Below are 15,018 nucleotides of genomic sequence, written 5' to 3' on the forward strand. Positions count from 1 at the left end.
GGCTTTTCAAAACTTTAGACTGAAAGGATTTTGTAATCATATCACTTAGGCAAAACATTCTTTGTTTGAAATGCATAAGGGAGGATCAGGAAACTTGAAAGTAAAGTCTTCACTGTGCATAAGACAAAACACCATAAGACTGGTGGAGGGGTAATGCAGGGTAATGAGGAGCTGTATAGGTGCCACTGAATATCTTATCTTAATGAATGTTACTGGGTATAAGGAAACTGTCCTAATGTAAGGAAAGGAAAGGAAAGGAAAGGAAAGGAAAGGAAAGGAAAGGAAAGGAAAGGAAAGGAAAGGAAAGGAAAGGAAAGGAAAGGAAAGGAAAGGAAAGGAAAGGAAAGGAAAGGAAAGGAAAGGAAATTTAATAAATTACTGTTATTGTTATTATTGTTAACAATGTAATCATTGTTAATAAACATCTTTTTCTTTCTTTCTTTCATTCTTTCTTTCATTCTTTCTTTCTTGTTATGAAATCATGAAGTCAAAGTACAATAAAAAGGGCAAATCAACTTTGTTTTTACTTGGCTTGTGCAGTATCAGTCTGAATACAAGAGATAAGATAATTCAACTCTTTTATGAATATGAGAAAGTTTTAGTTGAGTTGTTCCATGACTCAGTTCTCTAAGGCACTAATACATATTAAAAACCATTCCAAATAAGGCTTGCATGGAAAAAATGCAAATGAACATAAATAGTTGCCACAGAATTTTGCATTATGAATATTGTATTTCACAAAAAAATAGACAGCTGAATATTTCACCCATTTTAATTTCCATTTTTTGTACATAGAATGTTTTATAAGATTCTTCCCACCCGCTAACTTGTCCTATTGCCTATTATGCAAATAGTAAAATTAGTAATTTCCGGATTTGCAATACATAAACTCAAAGCATGAAAATGCAAGTTTCATTCATTCCAGTCTCTGGAATAACCTCTCTTATTTTCAGTTATTAAGAATTTCTTCATCAATGATATATACTTTCCATGATAGTTTTCTAACCCTTACTTTCATCATAAGGGTACTTCTTTAAAAAAAAAAAGTCAACAATCTTTACTTTTTTCTTTCTCTAATTATCCCTGGAAACCATTTCACAAGAATCTCTATTTTGCACTTTTCACTTGGATTAAGACTCTTACAAATGATGTTGCTATTAACTTTCCAGTTCTTTGCTGAATCAATAGTAATTAATAATGTATTAATTAAAATAAGATTTAATCCTCTAGAATTTTATCAGATGGTTGTATAATAAAAGCTAGTGGTATCTCAGCAAGTAGAATTATGAATTCTTCTGAACACTTCAGGGATTTGAAGATTGTTTCGCTTTTTTTCTTTCTTCAGTCATGTTCAATTCTCAGAGACCGCCTGGGCAAGTCCCTGTAGTTTTCTTGACAAGGTTTTTCAGACGTGGTCTACTGTTGCTTCTTTCCTAGGACTGAGAGAAAGTGATTGGATTTCTCTCCCAGGTCAGGCAGCTGGTTCTGTGCTTAAAGCAGGATCATGGTCTTCTTGTTTCTATCCTGATGCCTTAACCACAACACCAGACTGGCTCTAATTTGAAGATTGCACCAGAAGGAAAATCTACAGAAATTTCCAAATGCAAATCAAATAATATAACATAAAATGATGTAGCTGCATAATTTTAATCTTGGAGGTCAGTGGATGTACAAATGCAATGCATGCATTTCCTAGGAATAAGTAAAGTTTTGCTGTTGTAAAAAAATTATATCTCTTAGAGTAAATACTATAAAAAAATCAGCATTTGAAAGTGTATTTTTTAAAAAAAGGATTTAAAAAATGCTGCAGCAAACACCATGATTCAGGCCAAGAATTATACTGGCCTTATTTCCTGCCATTTCTTGGCTAATTAACTCTTCTTTAAATTGTAGAGTCCTGCATTTCAACTCTCAGATCTTCCATTCCAGCTGTATCACTGAAAAGGGACAAGTAAAATGAAAAAGAAAATCCAGTAAGATGATCAGAGATATTAAACAATACCTACCTACAGACACAAAGTACAATGTCTCCTGCCTCCCTGGTTTTGTTTGTTTGTTTGTTTGTTTGTTTTTAAATCCATCATTTAGAACAATAGAAGACACCCAGGGTAAAATTTCCTCTTAAGGTTCAGCAGCTGCTCATAAACAAGTAGAGCCTCTGGAGTCTCTTTGAGACTTATATTCAATCTAGACCCATCTGCTATTGTATTTATTAAAGCTGGTGTTTCCAAACAATGTTTGCAAATAATATTAATTTTCATTATTGGCACTTCTTTCAACAATAATGATTTGCAAATATTAATTCCCCATATTCTGTGGCTGGGCGTGCTATTTGTCTGAATAACAATATGCAACACACCCACACATACAAATCCTTTGATTCTTTTGGATTTTCTTCTGCAAGTAGCATCTGTGATGAAATAAATTGTATTGACAAGGATTTCAATCCCATAATAACTTAGGTTTTCATATTTTGTAATTTGTCAGTGCATTAAAACCTCATTTCTTGTCCTCCTGATGAGATAGATTAAAATTATATAAAACATTTTATTTGAAGGACACACACACACATTCGGTATGGTATGACTTCTTTTGAATAGAATAGAAACATGTTCCATTTTTTTTAAACATTACACCTGGGCCAATAGTCTTCAAGGTGAAATAAGAACTACCCCTACCGTTAAGAAAGATAAACTAACCTGTAAAACATAAACGATACCTAAGTGCCTATTATTATAACTTTTATAAGTATATTTTCACTACTCTGGGATAGAGAATTACAGTGGGAACATGAACATTAGAAGTATGTACATGAGAAAACTTGACACAGTGAAGGATGAATTGAAACAATTACAAACTTGACATTTTAGGCATCAGGGAATTGAGGTGGATTAGGGTTTGACACTTGCAGTCAGAAGATCAAGATTCTGTTAATGTAGCCTTACAATAAAGTAGAATTAACTCATCCTGTTTGGTTTACCTGGAAGGGCTGATAATTGGTTACTCAGGGCATGAAGAATGAAGAAGGAATGGCATTGCTTTTATAGTTAAGAAGGATGTAGTGAAAACAGTACTTGGCTCTAATGCAATAATGACTGATTAATGTAAATTAGACTTTATGGACAACCCGTTAGTATGTTGAGAACATCATTTCTGATATTTTGAAATATATTGTATTTTTCTGCAAAATCACATTAAGTCACCTGGAAAGGTTCTTTTCCCCTGTCCTCTACAACCACTTTTCTAAGAAACTATAGGACAAGGGCTGTGTTACAGGTTGTTTTGAACTTACTGTACAACCAATTGTTTAACAACAGTTCAGAGATAAAATGGTGTTGAAAAAAGTGACTTATGACTTTTCTTCAAAGTTACAACTGTTCTACCACCCCCATGGTCAGGTGATCACAATTTGGATGTTTGGCAACTGGCTTGTATTTGGACAGTTGCAGGATCCTGGGGTCACACGATTGCAATTTGCAGTCAACTTCTGACAAGCAAATTCAAAAGTGAAAGTTGGATTGTTTAATGACTATGTGATTCATTTATCAAGTGTACAATTTGCTTAAAGACTATGGTAAAATGGTTGTAAAATCAGGTTCAGTCACATGATGACTTGTGTAACAACCACATTGCGTAGCAACAAAAATTCTGGTCTCAATTATGGTCATAAGTCAAGAACTACCTGTAGTCTACTGTGAAAAAAAATCAGCATGGCGCCTTTTCTAACAAATGTTATTGAATGGCATAGCTTGTTCCAGAGACAATATTAGCATCCAAACAAATCTCAGGAATAAATATCTGAAAAAAATATATATACAAAATAATGAAGTACTGCAATATTCACTTTCCACTGAGGTTTTTGTTCTTGAATGCTTTTTTGTTTTTAAGTGCCATCCTTGTAGGGTCAGAGCAATGGGGAGGGGAATAATAGAATTACAGAAACATGGATAAATATTATTCATTTTTTTCTAAATGATTTTATCAATCTTTTGAGCAGCCCAAGGACACAGAAATGTAGACATATTCACTTTACCTAGAAAGTGATTTTTCCCCCTTTCTTTTTTTCTTTCACAAGAAACATATATTCTGTGAAAAAGGTACTATCAAAGTCCTGAATAAGTCATTTTCCTCAGCATTTGAAATCTAAATATGAAGGCTCCTGCTGATAAAACTAACTTTCAGTGTGACACTTTGAAATGTTAATATTCAAAGAAAAATCATTGTCAGTGTCTTCTTTTCCTAATTTGAATTTTGTTTATAGTCCCCTAACTGTCTTTGAAATTGCCCACAACAACATACATAGTGAAGTTTCAAGGGCAATTTCTTCCTACACTTTTTACATCTCATTAACCTGTGGTCTAATGGATTCTTCAAATATAATTTAGGAAACAGTAATATTGCAAAAAATCTGTACTGAATATAGATTGTGGGTGGGTGTGTAAAAGAGACATATATCTAAAGAAACACAGACCTACAGTATGTCAATGTCAGAGGAAAATAAAAGCTGGAAAACACAATGTGTTCAAACTGAAGATTGTTCTGTAAGAATAATTATTCAATAGCCAAAGGAACACCATGAACCAACTGGAGGTTTTTAAAAAGAGACTGGACAGCCATTTGCCTGAAATGGTATAAGGTTTCTTGCCTGAGCAGGGGGTTGGACTAGATGACCTCCAAGGTCCCTTCCAACTTCTTCTTCTTCTTCTTCTTCTTCTTCTTCTTCTTATTATTATTATTATTATTATTATTATTATTATTATTATTATTATTATTATTATTATTATTATTATATGATCTGCTAGTAGAAATAAAATTATTAAAAATCAAATATCTTTAATTTAATTCACATCTTGGTCCCTTTGAAAGAATGAAATACAATACACTCTGCCTGCTTCCCCTGAGTTTTTAAAGTGGCCCTTGGTGTGCTGCTTTCCACCTTTTAGGCCTGATATCCATCACCATAAAGACTTTTAGAAAAACTGATGAGGCCAGAGGAAAAGCATTAGGAGACACGACCCTCAAATGGGAGGCTGATATCAAAGCAGTGCAAAGAATTGGCTCTCTCTGGCAAGGTGTTAAAAAGCAATAAATCAGGACATAAGGAATTTGAATACAGGTAGTCTTTGACTTACAACAGTTCATTTAGGGACCATTCAAAATTACAATAGCACTAAAAAGTGATTTATGACTGTTTTTCACACTTGAAACCATTGCAACATTCCCAAAGTCACGTGATCAGACACTTGACAACTGACTCATGTTCATGACAGTTGCATGTCCTGGGGTCATGTGATCAACTTTGGTGACCTTCTGACAAGCAAAATCAATCAATTCACTTAACAACTGAGTTACTAACTTTACAGCCCCAGTAATTCACTTAGCAACTGTGGCAAGAATGGAATGCTTGGTGGGACAAATATATTTTGAAATTAGCACATAAACATCTGTTAGTAGAGCATTCAGGGAAACAATAGACTTCATGCTGAACATTCAACTGGTTTTATTAACCAGGGATTGCCAAAGGTATGCAGCCAGGAACACCAGCAATCCCCTTCCCAAAACTAGTAAAGGGAACCGATATATTTTGGTGATTTGCAGCTATGTCACCCAGTATGTAGAGTATATAATCAAATCCTTAAGTCAAGTGACAATTTCCCATGAAGTCCTCCTAGTCGGGGAGCGATTTCCAGTTGAATTACTGAAACACCTCCAAGAAAGTTTGAAAATAAAGGGAGAGTGAACCACCCTATTAAGGATGGGCTAACAAGAAAAATGAATCAAATGTTTAAAACATGTTGAAAAATATGCTAGACAAGACTCAAGATGCTGAGACTCCTAGTTCTGTTTGCCTACAAAGAAGTATGCCTGGTATTTATTGGGTTTTGCTTTTAAGTTATTCTATGGAAGACAGCCACAAGGGTATTAAAAATGTTTAAAGGTGGAAACAACTGGGCAGAGGCCCTTACAAAGTATGTTTTCATCCTGAGAGAAAAGTTAGTCTGAGATTGCCCAAGAATGTTTAATCCTAGCTTCCCAAAGCCAGAAAGTTGGTAGGAGGTGAACACTCAAGAAAAAACTTCTGGGATAGAGGTTCAAGTTCTCCTTTTCCTACCTGGCCCTGAGTTCAGATTACAAGACAAATGGCAAGGCTCCTATTATATCCCTAAGAAGCTGATCAACTGAACTATAAGTAGATCTGGAAAAAGGCAAAGAAAATGTCTACTCTGCCAACCTACTGAAGAAATTCTATTCCAAAAGCCATAATTCCACCCATATGGTCCTCAGCAAAGTCAATCAAGAACTAGTAAATCAGGCACATGAAAACCAGGAATTCAAAATGTCAAGGAGGTATAACTTAACGAAGATCTACTCTTTTTTAGGAGAGCCTAAAATATTTTTAGAGGCATTTTAGAGAATTTGCTATAATGATAGGTTACACTGTTAGTAAAACACAAAGCTGATACTAGAAAAGCAAAATCAGTTAGTATATAGCATTGTCATGTGCTAAAATGGCTTGGGTCTGGGATATCTGAGGGAACACCTGCTGCCAGCATCAAGTTCCCTTCGTCCAGTGCGCTCACACAGGGAGGGTCTTCTCAGGGTGCCGCCGGTAAAAGACTGCCGGCGGATAACACCCAGGGGAAGGGCCTTCTCTGTGGGTGCGCCTGCCCTCTGGAACCAGCTGCCCGTGGAGCTTAGGACTGCCCCCGACCTTCGTTCATTTCGCCGGGACCTGAAGACCTGGCTCTTTGAGCTCTCCGGCCCAGGCTGAGAATTTTTAACTGGGGTTTTTAATTTTAGGGATGGTTTAATCTTTTTTTAAATTGTTTTTAACTTTTGTACTGGTTTTGTTTTAAATACCCTGTAAACCGCCCTGAGTCCTTCGGGAAAGGGCGGTATGTAAATCTAATAAAATAAAATAAATAAATAAAATAAAAAAGATTACAAGCAGCTATCATGAGATTTGTATGGTTCCCATCCTGATGTTCTGAAAATCCTTATAGACCTGCCTATTTATCCAGACCTTGGGGTGGATACATGGTATTGTAATGTTTTATGTTTACCTAGTTATTGGATTGCTATTTTCTGATTATTTTTGTACTTGCTTGGTTGATTTTTTTTGCATTTTGCTGTTTTCCAAATAGTTGATTAGAGCCAGGTGACATCCAAATATAAACAAGCAAATCCTCTTGCAAGCAAATGGTGCATTCCATAGCTTTAATACCAAAATACAGCAAGAAAATCAAGTTCTGCAGTGTTAGCTCATGCCAAGAATTGAGAACTTCATGATTTATTAAATAAAATACAATACCTACAGTGGACTTTGCCAGCATTATTTATATTAAATATACCCAGAAAAAATGCCATGTTTGTCATTCTCCAAGGACTCTTGCAATTTATCAATATGCCCTTTAGCTTGCATGGAGTTCTTACCAAAGTTAATGGTACAATATTATGAAGTTGAAGGAAATGGTATGAGATCTCTTTAGATGACATTATCATATCAGGGAAGGTCGTTTAAGAACTCAGGAATAGTTCTAACCAAACTGCAAAATAAATCACTATCAATCCAACCAAGCATTATGTTGGATTTAAACAATGAAATATCTAGGGGAAACCAGATAAAATTGAAACAGGTAAAATTAGGATCTATCAAACAAAAACAAAGTCATTCCTAGGATTGGTAGTATATCAGAATCATTATGTTGCTCACTGTTCCATCACAGCTCAACTTCTTATAGACATGATTTTTTTAAGGAAAAAAAAGAACCTAAACATCTTCAGTGGACTCCTCAGTGTCATTTGGCATTTCATGATTTTAAAAAGGCTGTCCAGGTTTGAAGGGACATAATTTTCAAAGCCTCTTTGTTCTTCAAATACAAGTCTCTGATTTAGGATTAGATGCCATTGTCAGTCTTCGGAACATAAGCAGGAGAAAACCACTTATGTAAGGTCACACAGACAAAAATAAAAAAAACTACAGAAAAAGTAATACTGCAAAAAATAGGAACCATAAGAAAAGAATTTCAGCAACTACTATGATTCAAGAACTAGCCTACATAAAACAGTGTTAAAATCTTTTTGCGTTTTGTTTTTCTTCCTGCCTTTATAATTATCAATTGCCCTTTCTATCTCTCCTTGTTTTTTATTTATTTTATTTATTTATTTATTATTTAAATTTATATACCGCCCTATTCCTGTAGGACTCAGGGCGGTTTACAGGGAAAATTAAAATACATAGTATACAAAATTAACATCAATTAAAACTATTGATTAAATTACAGTCCCTGAAGTTAAACTAAAACCCAATTAAATTAAATTAAATTAAAACCCCTCAGTCTGGGCCAAACAGCTCAAAGAACCAGGTTTTCAAGTCCCGGTGAAATGAGCGAAGGTCGGGGGCAGTCCTGAGTTCTGTGGGAAGTTGGTTCCATAGGGCCGGCGCGCCCACAGAGAATGCCCTTAACCAGTGGTAGCCTGAGAAGGCCCTCCCTGTGGGAGCGCACAGGACGATGGGAAGTTGATGCCGGCAGCAGGTGTTCCCTTAGATAATCCGGACCCAAGCCATTTATAACCAGTATATTTACTACTATATTGGTTTTCACTGAATGTAGGAAAATGACTATAGACATCCTTATTCTATGCATGATGGAGGGGTTTATGCAGTAACTTGTCTTTCCAGGAAACTAATACTTATAAATAAACAATACAGAACTATTGAGAAGGATGCTTACAGCTTAAGATGGATTATAGAAACAATATAAGTATACCTATAGAATTGATTGTTATAATGGACTGCCACCATCTTATTTAGTTATAGCAAACGAAAGATAGCAATAATCTTATTATGTATTGTCATTTATCTATGCAACTCTACAAGTTTAGGGTAATCCATTAAGGAGGAAAATAAAATGTAGTAATAGATATTTTTGTCCCAATATTGCAAAGACATTGTGTCTTTAAGAAAATATTTTAAAAATGAGAAAGAGAGCATAAATTAAGGATCAAAAGGGTTCTTCAGCCTTAAAGAAAAGTTAGCAAGATATATGGAAGGAGGAAATGGCTTTTCACCTCCTTCCTTGAGATTTTTAAAGTGCCCCCCCCTTTGAGCATAACCACTTCCTTTTGATGGCCTACCCTTTGACATATAGCTACCTGTCCATTAACAGAAGCTGAAGAAGTTTAGGGGACAATTATGGAAGAAGACAGAGAAAATGGGTGGTAATGAAAGTAGCTGAGCTGCAATGAAGACCATGAGTAAAGGTGACAAGAAGTGGAAATATCATTCATAATGCTGGAATGGCGTCCTGTCCCACTTTAGTATCCTACTTGGAAAAGAGTTTAAGGGTACTTAGGACAATGTCAGTAAGGTTGAACCTTGAGTGGGTAGCACTGTTAGAAGAAAATAAGCCTGGGCAGAAAAGACCTGGACACAGAAGACAAAGGCTAAGGAGCCAGCAGACAATATTTTATTTATTTGATTTATATACCGCCCTTCTCCCGAAGGACTCAGGGTGGTGTACATGGCAATAAAATAAGAATACAGGATACAAGATTTAAAATTAAATGATTGTGCCCGATGCAGTAAGTTAGTTAACAATGTTAAAACCCCAAACCCATCAGATCAGGCCAGCTTGTTCGAATAGATAAGTTTTTAGATCACGCCGGAAGGAGCGAAGGTCGGGGGCCATCCGGAGTTCAGCCGGTAAGCGGTTCCAAAGGACTGGCGCGCCCACTGAGAATGCCCTCCCCCTGGGGGTCACCAGTCGACATTCTCTGACCGGTGGTACCCTGAGGAGGCCCTCTCTGTGGGAGCGCACTGGACGGAGGGAAGTTGACACTGGCAGCAGGTGCTCCCGTAGGTAATCCGGACCCATGCCATGTAGGGCTTTATATGTCATCACCAGCACCTTGAATCTCACCCGGAAGGCAACTGGAAGCCAATGCAGCTCATGGAGCAGAGGTGTAACATGGGAGTATCGGGAGACCCCCAACAGAACTCGCGCGGCTGCATTCTGTACCAGCTGAAGTTTCTGAGTGGTCCTCAAGGGCAGCCCCATGTAGAGAGCATTGCAGTAGTCTAGACGAGAGGTCACAAGTGCATGAGTGACTGTACGCAATGCATCCAGGTCCAGATAGGGTCGCAACTGGCGCACCAGATGAACCTGGGTGAAGGCCCCTCTAGTCACAGCTCCTATATGATCTTCTAAGGAGAGCTGTGAATCTAAGAGGACACCCAAGTTGCGAGCCTTATCTACGGGGGGTAATAACTCACCCCCCCATAGTAAGAGGTGGAATATTCTGAATTTCCTGAGATGCCGGCACATACAGCCACTCAGTCTTGTCAGGGTTGAGCTGAAGCCTGTTCCTCCCCATCCAGACCCGGACCACTTCCAGGCAACAGGACATACTGATGATACCCCACTCCAAAACCACGGATGATCTCACCTAGCGGCTTCATATAGATGTTAAACAGGAGAGGTGAGAGGACCGACCCCTGAGGAACTCCATAAACGAGAGGTCTCAGGGTCGATCTCTGCCCACCTGCCAACACCGACTGCGAACTCCCTGGCAGATAATTGAGATTAGCAAAACCGATTGATTCGTTGGTGAATTAGCACCAATAGAAAAGCCATAAATTTACTGAATAACACCAAAGAACAATGGACAAGTGTCCAAAAGAGTTTCTTAGTCTTCTTGTTCATCATGAACACAAAGATCAAAATGAGAAAAACAACAGCTCTTAAAAAGGCAGAGCCTTATTTATGTAGACCTAATAAAAAGATCTTTTGGTGAAGTAGTCAAATAATATTGTTTCTGGGTTATACTATCTTGATGAGATCCTAAGATAGTGATCGTCCTCCCCATGCAATTGCCATGCATTATCTCTATGTAATTGAATTCTGCTTTCCCTTTCATTTTCCAATTGTGATATTTGCTTTTTTGGGTGGTCAGTGTAAACATTGTTTTATGGATTTAGCATTTGTTTGCATTCTAATGTGAAATACGTTCACAAATGATTTCAACAGAGCAGGATGGAACAATTTAATAAAAACAATACTTCATAGCACAAACATGCAGCAGTGAACAGAATCTGCCAGCATCTCTTATATTTAGCTCAATGTTTTCACAAAGAAGAATATATTAAAACCATGGTGTTTTAAAATAGATACATTAGGGAAAACTGAGTACAAAATTATTTGTGGTTATATATTCAATTCAGCATATTAAAGAAAGTTGAGATTAATAAATAAGTGAACACTAAAAGTGGATTTCCTGAATGTTTAAAAAATGCAAAAATATTGATCTTAAAATAATACATTGACCCAGACAAAAGTTAACACAATTATGCAGTTCTTTGGATTCAAAGACAGAAAGATCCCTTGGAATGAGTGGGCAATCACATAGCACCTGCTGGCCATTCTCTAAAGTATCTATGACTTTTGTCATATTTGCAAAAGTGCCCCTTAGCCTTTTCTTTGGAAAAAGTGCATTTGATTTAAGAGTTACTGATAGGTGTTATATTTGCAGCAATATTTCTTTCAAACAATCTTTTTTTTCAAAACATTGCATATTTCTAGAATTTAGAATAAATGTAATTACTGTGCAAAGCATGTTGGCAATATCCTAGGTTGTTGTCCAGATTATTGGTAAATTCACTTATCCAAAATATCTTACATTCAGTAAATGGATATCTGGATAAGTAAATGTGTACTAGAAACATTAAAACATTGTTATACTTAAACCATTTTGATATTGTGAATCCCTTTTGAACAGCATAAACAGGTTGATGAGGAGGACAGGGGATGAGGCTGCTTAAATTATGCCAAAATGCACCCAAGAGTTGGTGACACCTTAAATAAGAGACATGGGTTCAGGCATTAGCAAAGGAGGGTATTATGTTTCACCCTTTGCATTTCTACCTTAATGTTCAAATCAGGAAGTGTATGGAAGAATATGAACAGTTTGTGTATTCCACTTCAGCCATCATATTGGAAGATCAGGGAGTAGAAATGCCAAGTCCTTTAAAAAAAGTTAGTTATTGGCACTTTTTGAAACATCTGAAGCTGATGGTCTCTGCACAAATCCAATATTTCATTGAGCTGTCTCTTTGACAAAGCATCTGAGAAACTTTACTGGAGATTTGTCAAAGAAATGTCTTATCAAAGACTGCAATTATATCAAATCCACAGTTTTGACACTGAGTTATTTTCAAGCTATATTACTTGCCACCAATGTCTCTTAAAGATTGGTAGTTGAAACCTCATAATAAAATGTGAACAATCACCCAGGGGGATTCACACATACTCATTTTGTAACAAATTAATATTTTGCCCATCAAAACTTTCTTAGCGCTTGTAGAAATGGATTAAACTTCATTTTTAATCTATCTATATAATATCTAACTTTCATATTGCCTCATAAATATAAAAAATAAGGGTAAATGTGCATTTTTTCTTCTAGTTTGTAAAGATTTTGAGTTTATCTGTATTGTTTTCCCTGACCAAACTTTTTAGCCATCACTCATGTAATTATATGCACCATCGATTCCGAAAGATTCATATTCTCTGTTTATACTTTTATTGATTGGGTAGGGGCAATTTTCTTGAAAGTAGAACAAGTACCTCAAGGTATTAAAAGAGCAGAAAGAAATTAATGTGACTTATAGGCATACTAAATCCATTGGGTCTTTTGAGGCTGACTTTAAGAAAGCTAAGAAAAGAAACTTTTCTTCATACCATATATGAAATGATAAAATAAGCAAGCCATTTCTTTAGGCATTTTTGTACTTGTATAATGATGTCATGGAAAAAATATTTCTTGCATTAACTATTTTGTCCTAATGAATATAAAATATAACCACGTTAATGAAATTCTGTTTTCAAAGTTACAGTTTACACCTCTGACTCTGAGATAAAATTGTTAAATCTTAAATTAGAAATGAGGATTCCAGAACTAAAGTCTGAAAACCTAATTATTCTTTGTAACTCCATAAGTGATTATCATATAACCTGCTCAGAGCCTGAAATAATATTCCTTCATTTATTTTGTATTGTATGGTATCGTATTACTGGAATACTATATTAAACTTGACAAAACATGCATTAATTCTATTGACTAGTATTTGCTCCTCTATGTAAACGATCATTCTGCTTCAACAGAGATTCCTCACAAAAAGAAAACAGCCCCCTAAGCTTATTCTCAGTCCACTTCACTAATCCATGAAGATAAATTTTTAGACATATGCAAAAACTGCTGTTCGATTCAGACTATCAAATCTGGGGTGTTCTGATCTACTTCTGTTTCAGATTATTTACTTTTGGAATCTGCCAAACTATCTCCCTGAAGAAGCAAGGAGCTCTAGAATCGTTTATTTTATTTATTTTTTTATTTTAATTCCATTTATATCCCGCCCTTCTCCGAAGACTCAGGGCGGCTTTACAAACTTAGCAGTAGCCTTCATTCTGTGTATATGCCTGCTTATTAGGGCTTTCACACACCCCAAGCGGCATTATTTCAAAGTCAGCTTATTGCCCCCAACAATCTGGGTCCTCATTTTACCTACCTCGGAAGGATGGAAGGCTTGAGCCTGGTGGGATGCGAACCTGCACTAATTGCAGGCAGCTGGTGTTACTTAAGGAGGCATTGGCCCACTGCTCCACCAAGGCTCTTTTAGCGGAGATATGGAGCATTCCACATTTCTTTGGCACATTCTACATTCTATTCTGAAATGAATGAATTTTGTACATCTTTATTATTTTGCTTTCTACCCAAATTCTAGAGAAATAAGACAAATTGGCAGTGAATTCTATAATGGAGAAGCTTGCTTTCAACTACTCTTTCTTTCTTTTTCTTGGAGGACTAGATATGCAAAGTCAGTCAACAGAACATGACTAATAAAGTCTTTGACCATAGCATAATTGGACCTGTTCTGGATTAAATTAACCCCTTTTGTATTCCCACAACACCTTAAACTTAAGTATGTTGTGGGTACAAGGACTCTGAGTATAGTTTTCAAGCCAGCTGTGGATCCAACTAATATATCGCCCAGAGTTTAATTAACTAGTTTTTTAATTTTTTTGTCAAATACTTTGTTGAATTTGTAGAATATTGTATCCTCAACACTCCCATAAACTACTAAGGAAATTGCTAATTAAAAATAAGATTAGCTTGATGGTATTTAGATAAATCTATTCTGACTTCTAGTAATTGCTGCATTGCTATTAAGATGCTTACAGATTGGTATATGATTTGTTCTAGAACCTTCTAGAGCCAAGAAATTAAAAGACGCTTGCTCCTGGGGAGGAAAGCCATGGCAAATCTAGACAGCACACTAAAAAGCAGAGACACCCTCTCAACAAAAGTGCGTATAGTCAAGGCTATGGTCTTCCCAGTTGCAATGTATGGCAGTGAAAGTTGGACCATAAGAAAGGCTGAGCGCCAAAGAATTGAGGCCTTTGAACTCTGGTGCTGGAGAAGACTCCTGCGAGTCCCTTGGACCGCAAGGCGATCAAACCGGTCAGTCCTAGAGGAGATCAATCCTGACTGCTCTTTAGAAGGCCAGATCCTGAAGTTGAAACTCAAATACTTTGGCCACCTAATGAGAAGGAAGGACTCACTGGAGAAGAGCCTAATGCTGGGAAAGATTGAGGGCAAGAGAAGAAGGGGACGACAGAGAATGAGGTGGCTGGATGGAGTCACTGAAGTAGTAGGCGTGAGCTTAAATGGACTCCAGAAGATGGTAGAGGACAGGAAGGCCTGGAGGAACGTTGTCCATAGGGTCGCGATGGGTCGGACACGACTTTGCAGCTAACAACAACAACAACAGAACCTTTCCAGGTATTGATATCAGACCGACTAAACAATTTTCTTTTTGCTCATTCAAAAGATAGGGATAATATTACCTTTCATCCAGGCATTTGGTAATTCAGAATTTCTTGTGAGTAATGGATATCCAAATAATGAACAAGTTCAATCCAACTGACTATGATTGGGACTCATCCAAGGTCTCTATTC

The sequence above is a fragment of the Vipera berus genome (genome assembly GCF_964194415.1).
Source record: "Vipera berus genome assembly, chromosome: 6".
In the NCBI taxonomy this organism is placed as follows: Eukaryota; Metazoa; Chordata; class Lepidosauria; order Squamata; family Viperidae; genus Vipera; species Vipera berus.